Genomic DNA, 14,457 nt, shown 5'->3' on the forward strand with positions numbered 1-14,457 from the left:
AGAGAACTAATTTTTGAAATGTAGCTTCTAATTGGGCCAGCCCATGCAGAATGGTTATTATTAGATTTTGACATAAAAGCCATATTTCACAAAAGGTCTAAACATGTCTTTTAAGAGCTTTAGATTTAGATGACCTTGATTATAACCTGATTTTGAATGCTGTACCATTATTAAATGACTATATTAAGGTTCAGATTTTCTGTTTGTGAAACTGGGTGGTCTTTTCCAAGTCATATGGCTGCATTCCTGGTACAAGTCCAATCCCCAGCACTGCACTCACCTGCCACACCCAGGAGCTTGAAACCAACAGCTCTGATTCTCCTGTTCCACAGCATCAGCCAGAGCTTGCCTTCCAGCTCCAGAGATTACAGGGCCTTCTGGGAGACAGAAGCAGCATGATGGCCCCCCTTCAAACCCTGATTCTCATTATCAAGTCAGAAAGATTGCAGATATGTTTCTCAGAGTAAAACTCAAGAGTTCATTAGATGGAACAGGAAAAGGAAAAAAGGGACACTCTCAAGGGGGACAATGAGTCCCCTCCAAGAGAAGAGGGACATCATGCTTCTCCTGCCCTCTATCTTTACTGGGGGCCAGGGAAATTTGCAGAGGGTCTTACTCAGGTTTAGCTCTTGACTTTTGACTGACAGCAGGATGACATTCGATTTTCAAGTCTCCACTGCTATAACAGGAAATTATCCTTATCTTCCCGAGTTCCAGGATCTGAGTGGTATAAGGGTCCCAAAAGTTGCTGCCTTTCAGGGTAACTAGTATTCTCCATATTAGCATTTCAGAGCCTACATTTATTCTGCAGATAACAGGTAGTTTGCTGAGGAATGGGACACAGTCTGTGGACTAAGGCAGGCAGGTAAATTGCTTTTCAACAGTGAAAGCATGTGGAGGTCAGCAGGGTGGGCCAGGTGGATTAAATAATTTCCCATTTTAATGTTTCCACCACCCATGTGTCTTTCCTCTATCCCAGGGATGGCCTTGTTTATCTGAGATAGCACTGCCAATACATCTACTCTTGGTGAACATGATCTCATTCTTTGCTCAGAAGTGTAACCTCCAGCATTAAGTAGTCACAAATCCAACTGGTCTGGGTTTTCATGTATGTGTGATCAACATTGCTTCTCCATTCCCTGAAGGAAGGTGTTTCCTACAGGTTTACAGGGATCTCCTTGTTTGTAACTCAAATTGAAATTACTACTGTGGTCTGTGGACTTGTGGCCTCTGTTTCTGCTAAGGGGCAAGAGACACTCCTAGTTTGCTTCTCTAAACTGAGGGCTGGGACTCTGTCCTCTGCTCTTTCTCCATTAATCTTGCTGATTGGAGCCAAGATATCAGTCAGGCCTCTTCAGTGCCGAAGAGGATGAGGGGTAATTCTTTATATATATTTGTCAGTAGATGCATAATACTCATTTTCTTTTTCTGTTTAAAAATGCTTCCTGCAAATGATTTTTGCAATGGCTTCTATCTAAAGCCCTCTTATTTTTATAATGGTGTTATCAAGGTACATTTATGTAGATATCTTGTCCTTGGTTCTTCAGAGTGACCTTGGGGTGACATTGGGCTTGCACCTGAAATGCTTATTCTTCAGCCTGAGGCTAGGGTTGTGCATATGGCCCCTTTGCACTAATGACTTTCTCACACTCTTGGGAAAATTCTAAAAGGCCACAATGCCCTCCCCCATGTGATCTGTACTCTTCATCATGTAGATATGGCTAGAAACTACACTATTTTTTTCCTTTTCAAAATATAAATTACCTTCATCAATATAAAATGATACTAATCATAGGAACTTTACCCAAAGTGAAGAAAACAACATACAGCAAAATAAAGGAAAATATCCAAATAAAAGTGAAGCTTATGAATATGTGAGACTAGTTTTTTTTCTCTTTTTTTCTGTACATTCTTATATTTTCTCTTGAATATATTTTATGTACAATTTTGTATTCTGTTTTTTCACCCAACTATAAACATAAATATTTAACATATTAGTCCAAATTCTTCTTAAACATCATCTAATGCCTGCAAAATATTTACTTTTTATGTGTGGCTTTGATTTAATTAATGCCCTATTTTGCAAATTCGCAAAGCACTGAATGTGCTTTTTGTAGTATTTATAGCAGAACTAGCTGTGATGGCTAGCCTGATGGAGCAATCACCTGGGCCAGAGCTGGGCTAAGTGTGGTACAGTCTTTATTTCTAGAAACCTCACAAGTATGGGAGGGAGGGTCTATCATGGTCACCCCCAGACTCAGAAGCTCACAGAGACTAACCAGACTTAGTCCTGCTGGAGCGCATTTCAGGGCCACTGTGACCATGGAAGGGAGTCCAGGATGTGCTCTGTGTTTGGATTCACCCCTGGAGGAAAAAAGTAGCATCCCTTTGTGCTCCAGTGCCACCATCAGGAACCCCTCTGGGTAGTGCACACTGGTGACTGCAGCTCAATGATGGCCCACTAGCCTCTGAGGACAAGGGCCCAAGCCCCCCTGACTTCTCTGCTGCCACCTGTGGTCCTGTGGTGCTTCATTATTACCTTCCCTGAGTGCTTCCACTTTGTCCTTTACCTCTGGGAACCCTGGGGCCACTGGTTGCTCTGCATCTATTCTTAGACCTTTCAGAATCTGTTGAAGGGAGGTCTTTGGCTCATGGTGGAGTTTGGTTTAACTCTCTGGATTCCTTGATTTTGGCACAACAATTCTGGGAGTAGCTCTGTCTTATTAATCCTTTGTCACCCACCACTCACTCTGTGACTCACATCATATCAGAGTCCTCCTTGGCCCCACAACATCAAGGCCTCCATGCTCCCCTGATCCTCTGGGGAAAGTGAGGCTTGCAGATGTTAAGTAAGAAGCTGTTGGTTACACAACCAGCAAGGGGCAGAGCTGGGTTCAAGCCCAGATCCATCTGAACCCACAGCCAGGACTCTGGATCCTTTGTTATGTTGTTTGTTTATCTACTTCCTTGTTCACTTGGCTATTTCTGGGGCAGTTTGAAGTTCTGAATTCTTAGTATTTAAGCTATTATGCATGTTACTGTGGGGTAAATAGCTCCATTTTAAATTCATTTTTCAGTTGAAACTGACTTTGCAATGTGAGCTTTCATAAGAAACACAATAGTACGAAAGAAAAGGGTGTGCAGAGTGCATGTTCTAGGAAAGCAGAGAAAAGCACAGGTTTGGGTATTGGATGGCTGCTGATGCCCCTCTCAGTGCTACCTCTTTCTGGTTTGTTACCACTGGTAATTTATTAAGATCCATAAGCTCTTGCTCTTTGTCTAATAGGGACAATCTATTCACAAGATGGACATGGAAAGTATAGAAAACAATGGATGCAGACCCTGAGCCCCATGTTGGTGTGGGTGAGTGGCTGGGCACACAAATGTATGGTGATAGTTGCAGAACATCCCTTTTCAACCCAGGGATATTTCTTCTATGTGGGATCTAGTGGGTTTCCCAAAAGTGATGGTCAGGACATACAAATGAATGAAAAGTGCATCACTGACAACTCAGGAGTGAGAACAAATGACAGCTTTGGGAACACAAGTCAGGAGGGGAAACAAGGGAGGACACACAAACACATCATCTGCACAAAGTCATTCACTGCATGAGCAAAGATGCCAGAACCAGTGGGTGGGTGGCCCAGGATGTCTCACTCTGAAATGTGTAATATTGTAGGGAAGCTTGTCTTGGAGGTTTCATGGACTCACCAACGCAGGGAGATGATAGTATGTCCTACTGACCTGATCTAAGGACCTAGATTCAAGCTCCAGAATTTCTACAGAATTCCAGCCAATGATTCTCTTTTATAGCTTTAAAAAGAGATAAACTTAAAACTTTAAACTCCTCACACTGACACAAGACCCACAGGGAAAGACTGTCATACCTCCAACATATACCCAGCATTTGAAAAAAGCCTACTACATGGTCAACACCCAAGAATATGTATCAAGTAGACTGCTGGGAAGTAGGAGACTGAGCTTAGTCTGAGTTCTCTGAGAATATGGGAGAGTTGGGCTGAGGATAAATAAACACCAAGTCCTGACTTTGACAAAGCTGCAAACATTTATGAACCCAATAATTTAAATTTTCTTTAAAGAGCACAAATTTGTGATTTCTCTGACTCTCCTCCTCCAGTGTCCCTTTTCTCTTGTCTTCCTTAGAGTCGTGTTCAGCAATCATCACCTCCTGGCCACACTGAATCTAGAACTCCAGTGTTCTCAGAATGTGGCTGTCTTAGTGGGGCTCCCTAGAAGCAGGGCATGGACTGGGGTGCACATGTTAATCTGGTTGAAGGATAGACCCATCAGAGAGCAGACTCATGGAACAAGAAGAGAAAGGGAGGCAGACAAACCACTGACCATCTCAGACCTGGGGCTTAGACCCACTGTAAATCAGACATGAGGAAGCTGAGCCCACAGTCCACAAGTCTGGAAGCCATGGACTGTGACTCCCTTTCATCAATCCCCTAGCATTTGATCCCCAACATGCCCTGCCAGACAGACAGACAGAGCAATGTAAGTGGGCAGCTCTCAGGTGAAGTGTAGAGGCGGCAGGTGCTGGGGGTTACCAGGACCCTGAGAGGGTGGACATGGGGCAGCAGAGCAGGGTTGACAGCACTGTCCATGGAACTGGCACTTTGAAATTGGGTTTTGGTTCCTGGTTCAGAGCAGAATGGTCAACAGTGCTCCCTTTCTTTCACAGAGCAAAGCTCTCAAACATACCCCAGAGATCTGGGGCAGGTCAAGTCACCCTGGAATTCTCTAAAGGACACCTTCTGTAATCTGACCCAAGATAACCACAACCCAATGAAAATGGCTTTACTCACAATTCATGAGGACATGTTATACATCTCATTCTTCATAGAATGAGAAACCAAGGTCCAGACTAATCAAAGATAGTACTAATTTTACTAGCAATAGACAGAGAAAGTTGTGTTATATCCATCAGGACACATGAGAAAGTAATTAAATTATGGCCATAGAGCTGTCCTGATTGCATAATAACTCATTATATCAATTAATAATCACATAAAGTATTGTAGTGATGTGTTCAGTTCCCATTTTCCCTAGCTCTCCATCTCTCTCTTTGACCTTCTCTCTTTCTCTGTGTTCCTCTTTCCACCTAAATTGTACACCATCTCCTGCTGTTTATCTGGCTTGCAGCACATGGTCCAGGATACACGGCTGGTGGTGGACTTTTGAGCTGTTGATTCCTGTCCCTTAGGAATGGGATCCATTTTGTTAATTGGTGTGTCTTTGAGCATCTAGGTTCTCCTGCTGTGGTGCACACTGTTGTTGTTTGTTCAGATACAATGGTAAATAGTAGGTGCCCTTAGATTGCTGGACCCCCTTGTTTATATATCCTAGTAAAGCAACGTGTTCCTGATCCTGAGAAGTGCACTATGCTTAGCAACTCTGGGAGGAAAAAGAGCAGCTTGTGAACCCAAAATACCCAGCACCTTCAATTGCCAAATATACATCCTTTCTGTTGCTGCTGTGACCCATTCTGGCAAGTTCTCAGAGCCTACAAAATTGTGGAGCCCTGCTATATAAATCCTTTGGATTGCTACATGTTACAGCTGGGATAAGTCACCAGGGGTCTCTGTAATTCCATTATTTCTGCCAACTACCCAGACCTCCAACTAATCTAGTGCACTGAGCATGGAATAAACATAACAGACAGGAGGACTTGAGCTCTAATCTGTTGCAGAAAACTGTCTCATGTTCTGGCTATGCTGGCTGGAAAATGAGAAGAAGCATTTTCCCATTTATGTGGCTAGAGGCATAAAGTGAGAAGTGAGGGAGAGTCTCAGAGAGTTGGGGCCAGCTCCCTACATCACTTTGTTCAACCCAATTACTTCTATTACATCAGCTCAGGATGTCTACTTTCCTTGATAGCCATGGATTTTAGAAGTTGATGTAACGGGGTGAATTAAGCCACTACAGTGGCTTGGGGCATGGTGACAGAAGACTCCAGGTGGCCCACACTCCAGGTGCAGCTCAATGTGACTTTCAGAGTTACTTATAGACATTTACACACCTCCTGTGCCCAGACAAGAACCTTGAGCCATGCCCATGTCTGTAATGTGTGGCCCATTGTTAAAGCTGCAAGAGGGAATGAGAATGCTAATATGCTGATGGTTAAATATCATGCCCTTCAAGCTTAACCACCGAGGGCTTGTGGACCATGTTCTCAAAGGCAGAAGATAGCATTTTAACCAGTAGCTCAATTGTTCCATTGAATGAAGACTCTCAAATCTCCATCCCCAAATGGGAAGACCCCTTTGTAATTCCATTTGCAATCACTTTCTTCCTTCTTTTCCTTCCTTCTTTCCTTCCTTTGTTTTTGCTGAGGTCTATTATTTACAACTTCTCCCTTTCTCTAATTTATAAATTAGAGGTTTGAGTTATAATTAAAATTATTTTAGTCACTTATAACTATAAAGAGTGAGTACATTAAAAGGAGATAGACAACTTCCACTTGAGAGTGATAGAATAGATGTACTTCCTTATTGCTCTTACTTAAACATACTGGAAAGTTAGAAAAGTGAATGTAGAAAAACACAAAGAGAAGAAAACAGAAGATAAGGGAGACAAGCTAAGGATTGGGAGACCAAGGAATAGCATGAGGTGAGTTTCTGGGTTTTCTCTTTGCCTTCTGTATGTTTAATTGCGTGCTGGAGAAACTAGCAGCATGGAAATACTAACAGACATAAAGAAAGAAAACTCCCTATAGCCCACTCCATCCCACCAAAGAACAGGAAGAGGAGGCTTAACAAGACAAAACTTTTCAACTCTGGTCACTATAAAGTAAACTGTGGCCCTACCAGAAAAATATGAGCAGGGAGCCTAGACTTCTGCTCTCATGATTCCATGGTGAAGTAGCCCAATTGTGTTGTCCATGGCTAAGTCATAGAAGACCAGCAGGGAAACTAGGGCTTTCATCCTATTTAGTGGTAACAAGACCCTGAAATCCCAGTGTCAACAGAGACCACCTGGGTGTCTGGACTTTCCCCCTGTCTGGAGGTAACAAGGCACTTTTCCCTTTCCAGTGAGTTGCTGCCAGACACAGCTAGTGGGGCAGGAACAATATATCCCCACTCAGAAATAACAATACCATCCCACTGCACAGCACCACTGGGGACGTGTGAAGCTAAAATGAGGCACTTCGGCCCCTCAGTTGAGGGTGTTTCTAGTGGAAATGCAGTGTGCAGCTTGAATTCCACCCAAGTTTATCAGTGATGAGCTTGCAATGAGAGAGCTAGACTTCCTCCTCCATTGGGTGAAAATGGAATGTGCCTCTCATCTCCCAAAGGAGTGATACCAATGCAACCAATGGAAATAGAGGAAGTTGGTGCCTGCATCTTCATGATGGAGTGTTAACCCTCTGTTTTCTTCTAGAAGTTGCAAGGTTTCTATTCTAATTCCCAAGTTTTGGTTTATTTAGACTTGACTTTTCTCCAGGGTGAGAGACAGGGGCCTAGTTTCATTCTTCTACATATGCACATCCAGTTTTCCCAGCACCATTTATTCACGTGGACACAGAGGAATGGGCATGAGGGCTCACTGAAAGTGGAGTCCTCAGGGAATGAGGCCCAGAGACAGCCCAGCCTCTGGAAGCACAGGCTGTACCTATAGCTTCAGGTGGGCACTGTACAGTGAGCCAGGAAGGATGGAAAGAGCAAACCTGTCACTGAGGGGCTTTCATGGATCCTTATCCTGAAGAGCAAATCATGTATGAAATTTTGCAGAAAACCCTTATGTATATGGTCAATATTATTATGTGCTGAGGCATGGCCAAGAATGAATGGGCATGTGAGAACAGAAAAGAATGGAGTCAGACTGCCTACATCACTTCATATGCACACACACACACACACACACACATACATACACACACACACACACACACATACACCTTCAAAATATTTCACAGAACTCAATACAAAATTAAAGTTACAGACTCCTAAAAAAAATAGGAATACATTAGTTTGGCCTTACATTTAGAAGTGGTTACTTATTTAAGGCACCAGCTAAGCAACAAAAGAAGTAATAAGTAAATTAAATTTATTGAAAATAATAACTTTTGAGCAACAAAGAATGCACTAAAAAATGAATTGACATCTCACAGAATGGAAGAAAATATTTGCAAATCATAGATTATAACTCCGAAGTGATTGTTATCCCAAATATAGAAAGAACTGTTAAAACTAAACAACAAAGAAAATCCAATAAAAAAGTATCCAAAATCTTGAATATGCACTTCTGTAAAGATCATTATGTTTGAAAAGCAGTCATCATTTATCATTTATCATTAAGGAATTGCAAATCAAAGTCAAAACAAGAGACCACTTTATGAGTAGAAGGATGGCTACAATCAATGACATGGACAATAGCATACGTTCTCAGGGACAAGGATACACTGTGACCTGGTGAAGAAATGTAAAGGATGTGCCTGCTTTCTAGCACAGTCTGGCAACTCATCCCATGTTAGACACAGACTTACTAAATGACCCAGCAATACCACTCCTAGATGTACATCCAAGAGAAACAAAGTTATATGAGTGTTCACAGCAGCATTATTCAAATAGCCAAAAAGTACAAGTGACTAAGTCAACTAACAAAATAGTTTAATAAATAAGACATATTCATATAATGGAATGTTGTTCTGCAATAGAAAGGAATGGAGTACTGATGACATACTATGACATGAATGAACCTTGAAAATATTATGCCAACTCAAAGAAGCCAGTCACAAAAGACAGGGTCTCACTAAGTTGCTTAAGGCACTGATTTTATCCTTGATGAAGGAAGGGTCACTTGGCACTGTGTCTCCCATGCAGACAGCCACACACCTCTTCTGGCACAGTTAGAAACTTGCTTACTGAAATGTTCCTAGGAGAAGCCAGGTTTCACAGCATGCTTTGCATGGATTCTGTCCCAAGTTCCTTGATGCCACAATTTCTTTTAACACTTGTTTATCTACTAGGACCTCCAGACAGAAGGCAGCATCTCCTGGAATATTCCTTATCATGCTATGCCATTACCCTGCCCAGACTTCTCCATTCCTGCCTTCCTCTTGACCTCACCAGAGAGCCACTTTCAAGGTTCCTCAGGGCAGAGTGCACTACTCTCAGGGAGCATGCCCTGCAGCCTCAGAAGATGCTCTCCCTAGAGGCATGGAAGAAAGGGGACAGGAAAAAGTGCATCATGTAATTTATATAACAGAATTTTCCTATGGATATGTATATTATATTCATATTTTGAACAGAGGTTCACATGTTCCAAAGGAAATTGTCATTTCTTATTTCCAGGAATCTGTCACTTTAAAACTCTAACAATAAGAGGCCACGTTTGTCATATTTTTGACCTTCATAAAGTTGTATGTTGAAAAAAAAAGTTGTATGTTGTCCTTTGACCCAATATTAATATACCAGTGCAATAATGACCCATTCAACCAAAAATTCAGGCAAGGATTTATGAACAGCATTCCATCACCAACCAAGCCTTCCCAAATGAATCCTCAAATGGACACCTCACCAGGCTGGATATCCACGGATGTGTAACCATATAAAACACCTAGTTTCATTCCCTTGCACTATATTTTTCCACATAAGTCATATAAAAAGACTATTTCTTTAATTATGACAGCTCAAATATCAAGAAGAGGATTCTTCTTAGTTGTGGGAATTTTGATTTTTATAATAACAGCCCAATTATTTAGGTAAAGTACATATAAGTATGTATTGTATATATTTTTGAGATGCTCCATAAGTGTTTCCTGGAGGACGTGGAGGAAGAAAAGGTCCTCTTCTCATGAACGGACTTCGTGGATCCACAGAAAACAATGGACCTCTGATTGAAGGGTAAGAAAAGCCAGAGCCAGTTGTTTGGTTTTCAGCAGGGAGAGATGAATCAGGTATATTGGAATCACGTTGATCAATTTTGGTATCATTTCTACTAGATTCCATTTCTGAATATGTAGGCCCATCCATTTTATCTAAAGACAGCATAGTTAAATTTCTGAGTACTGCTGATCCAGACAATCTACCATATTTAGAATTACATCCATCTTGCCTTTGTAGAGGAAGATGTGGATCTGAATATGGTTGGCCTGGTGAAGGGATCATTATCCTATGGGCCTGTTCCCATGGATGTTCCAGGTGCCCTATGTCAGGAGGTGCTCTCTGTGGATAAGTTGACCTATCACATTTTGATTCTCTTCTTTCATTGCTAGTTGGATGGTCCAGAGGATTCTCTGGGCCCCTTAAACCTCTTTCTCCTCCTACTTGCACCAAAGATGAGAGTATAAATGTACCCTTTTTCCAAATGAGAAGGTCTTATTCCACATGAAGGTTGACCCAATGGTGAGGGACCATTTGGAGAATTCTCTTTGCCAAAGGCTGTATTTGAAGCATCAAGCACAGAAGGATCTTTTTCTACAAGCTTAAATTGTGACTCTATTTCAGTTAATTTTTGTCTAGTGTGAGCATTTTTTTCCTTAAATTATTGAGGTATCTTTCAGCACTCCAAACTGCCAATTCATTACCATGAGCTTTTTTCTCATAGTAAATAATGTGCTCCTGATAAAAAAACAAATGGTTCTCTCCAATTCTTCTTCATGATCTTTGGCTCAGGGGCTGGGGATGTGGCTCAAGCAGTAGCGTGCTCGCTTGGCATGCGTGCGACCCGGGTTCGATCCTCAGCACCACATACAAGCAAGGATGTTTTATCCATCGATAACTAAAAAATAAATATTAAAAATTCTCTCTCTCTCTCTCTCTCTCTCTCTCTCTCTCTCTCTCTCTCTCTCTCCCCTCCCCTCTCACTCTCTCTTTTAAAAAAAAAAATCTTTGGCTCACTTTCTTTTGGTCTCCAGCAGTTTAGTTGTACAGCTGATCTTTTCTTCCTCTTTGTAAAGTTTTTCTTATTGCTCTACCTGGTAATTTTCCTCTCCTATTAATTTTCTTTGGAGTTTCATTACATTTTCTTGATATAATTCCATCATAAATTTAAGTTTCTGCTGAAGATTCTGATTCTTACTTTCAAACTGTGTATTTTCTGCTTGCAAAGATGCTTGTTTTGTCTTAAGATTTTAATATGTTCTATCAGGTCTTCCTTTGTTTCAATTACTTCAGATAATAAAGTATAAATTTGATTTTTATCTCTTTCTAAGATTTTTAAAGAGGCCTTTAACTTAGTATCATAAACCAGTTTCTTCCAAGACCCTTTTGGCTGATATTCTCAGTGAGCACCAATTTCTGATTCACTTTTCAATTCCAATTCCAAGTAACCATCATCTCTTAGGACTTTTTCAAGCACAGGAGCCCAATCTTTTATTGGCAGTAAGTGTTCAGTCAGAGACATAATGAGATTTTTTTGTCTCTTAGAACTTGTTCTGCATGTACTTTGGAGTGTTCAAATGTAATTTTCTGTTTAGTAAGGCCATTCACTTTTTCTTTCCATACTTCAACTTCTTGTAAAAGCTTTTTATGACTTTCCTGAAGTCATTCAAAGCCTCTTTTATTGCTACTGTAATTCTTTCTTTATTCATTTGAAATATTCTCAAGGTTGTTTTAGCTTCAGGTATTTGTGATTTAAGGGATTTTGATTCATCTTCTAGGGACTTAATCCTTTTTGATATACCCACCATCAATTCATCCTGTTGAGGATATTTAGTTTTTCCTTCTTTTAGCTTTTTTTCTAGAAAGAGTATTTCATCCTCAAGTTTAGATATGAACCTCTCCAGGATTTCATATATTGCCTCCAAGTTTTCTGCTTTTCCTTACTCCTTCACCAAAATGACATCCTTTAAAGGTGACTCTAAGCCTTCATACTCTTTTTGAACAAAACTAACATTTTCAAGTAGTTGACATTTTTCTTGAATTAGTCCAAAAAAGTTTAGAGCAAGTTTTTTTTCTCTCTTCTCAGGTAATGCCTGCTTCTCACAGACTGATAACTTCTCCACAAAAATAAGAGAACAAAAATCTAATAGCTGTACATAACACCAATTCCCATGGACATCCATAAGGACTAGGGTGTGTTTCCACGTCTTCAGGCAAGGTAGACCACAACCCTACTTACTTCTTCCAGGACCACCCCCAAGTATGTCTGAGATACAGCTCTTGCCCCTCCATCATGCTAAGGCTACTTTGGCTATTCCCTCCACAACCATACCATGCCCAGCCATGAAAAAACAGGGTGTGAACACTCAGGCCTTTGGTCAGAAAAAAACCTGCACCAGGCAATGGAGCAGACCATTTTGAACCAGTGAGTGGTGGAGAGGAGCTGTGGGAATGGGCATGGGCAGCCCTGGTTGTGGTATCTCAGGGGCCTAGCACACTACACTGCCTGCCAGGGAAGTCTTGGTCCCTTCACTATGCTATAAATTCTGAACCAGGAAAGGTTCAAGATTGTCTCAATCAAACCAGAGAGAAATCCTCTCCAGGTCATCCACCAATTGATTTGGTTTAGGCCAGGCTAAGGCAGAACCTATTATGTGCCATTCTATACAAGTCATAATATCACCCAGTTAGATGTAACTAAAATTCTACAGCTCGGTAAATTTTCAAAGAGCTAGTACACCATATATTTATATTTGTACCACTTGCCCTTTTGTTTTAATGACTCATTCCTTTCTCTCCCCTTCTCTCCCCTCTCTTTTTCCTTCCTTCCTTTCTTCTTTCTCCTTTTCCTTTTCTTTCAGTGTTGGGGGTTAAACTTCAGAGCCTTGTACATGCTGGGCAAGCTCTCTACCACTGAGCTACATCTTCAGCCAGGTTGACACTTTCTATAGAAGTCATCTGAATTATTTCCATAGAAAACCTCTTGTGTTAGACATTTGAAAAATAATTTGAGAAGAGTTGCGAACATGGGCATAAATCAGTTTTGATAAGTTATTTTTAAATAGCATACAATATGTAATGTTTCTAAAAAGAAGTTGAGTTGGTTTTCATGTCAGTTTTTGTAGACAACTATTTATTTAAGAGTTCTTTGAAATCTTTTTGCAGATATTCTTTTCACTTCTCATAGGATATAAACACTTCTAAGCAAGCTGGTCATTAAAAATATATAGCAAAGAGAAGGATAAGATAAGAGAAGGATAAGATAAGAGAAGGAAAAAACAAAATTAAATGTTGCATGGGATTCTCACACAGACAGGAAACACCAGGGTATTTAACAGGAAGCAGTGTTTATTTGTGTGCATCTAGCCTCAGTGCATTCTTATCTGAAGGCTGAACATTTAGTGTAGAAAGTGATCTCTTATATATTCTAGTTAGTTTCCTTTTACATACTAGTCTTTTTCTTCATATGAGGTAATACACATTCCTGATGGACATTCTATTTCTATACTACAAAGTAGCAAGAATGTTCAAGATTGATTTCTGGAGGGCTCACAATGATACAGATGGCATCGTGTTCTTTTTCTTCTGAGATATCTCTACCATAAAATGTAGCTCAGTGGTAAAGAATCCCTGGCTTCTATTCCCAGTACCAAACCAAAGAAAACCAAATAAATGGCAGATGCACTTCATTTAGGGCAGAGAATTTAGCATTATAGTGAGTTATAGTGAGCAAAGTTTACCCTAGGACACTTAGAAGAGCAGCTGTGTATCTTTGACTGGTTTAAGGCCTTTTCTAAAGAGCAGTTTCTGAAACAAAGAAATAACTTCAAGTAAAGTTAGCCGTGAGCAACTCTCTGCCTGCAATCACAAGTGTTCCTAAGTTCCTGCCTGGCAGCTGAACACTTTGTAGGCCATTTCCTAGTGGGGAGAAAAGTCTGAAGGGGGAGAAAACTTGAATTCTTGGGTGATTCCTTTCTTCTTTGGCTATTCTAATCAACTTTCTGTCAGTATCTCCAGTATCTAAGATGCATAGAAGTTGAATGGCCTCCAAATCTGGATCTTTGAGACCTGATCCTGACCCTCACCTCACTCCACATTCCTTGGTTGATTTCTCAAACACCTCAATGCCCGGGTTTTGGAGGATTTCACTTCCTTGCACCTCTATTGCCTCCAGTTCACTGAGGGCTTTGATTTCAGTACATGAAATTGGGAAGGAGTTTCTCCAGGCAGGAGATTCAGCCATCCTAGCAGGCTGTCTTGACCTTGAACCTACATAAGGCAGTCCCCTTAGGGCTACCCAGTAGACCACATTTGGGCTATTACTTATGGGGTTGAGTGTTAGCAATTGTTGCCAGAAAGGCATTTCTCCCTTGTTCCCAGGATCTCCCTCCCTGAGATAGTACTTACTCTTTGATGGAGGATGAAGGCTATCTAGGTGCCAGACACTCACTTTTCTCACCTCCTTTGCCCACTGGTATCAGAATCAGCTTTCTCTCACACAGCCCATTGCGCAAGGCCCAGAAGACCCAGGAGGCTTTAAAGGCTAGTTCTGTAGGAGTGGGTGAAGCCACTCTGCATTCTGTAAAGAGACACCTTTGTTCTGAGAGGC

At 41.1% G+C, this 14,457-nt stretch overlaps 1 pseudogene; it reads right to left on the minus strand.

Annotated features, from left to right (window-relative positions):
• Positions 1 to 9,719: 9,719 nt before the first annotated feature.
• On the minus strand, positions 9,720 to 14,091 carry LOC143386552 (melanoma inhibitory activity protein 2-like; annotated as a pseudogene).
• Positions 14,092 to 14,457: the final 366 nt, after the last annotated feature.

This window comes from Callospermophilus lateralis, unplaced genomic scaffold (assembly GCF_048772815.1).
Source record: "Callospermophilus lateralis isolate mCalLat2 unplaced genomic scaffold, mCalLat2.hap1 Scaffold_408, whole genome shotgun sequence".
Lineage (NCBI taxonomy): Eukaryota > Metazoa > Chordata > Mammalia > Rodentia > Sciuridae > Callospermophilus > Callospermophilus lateralis.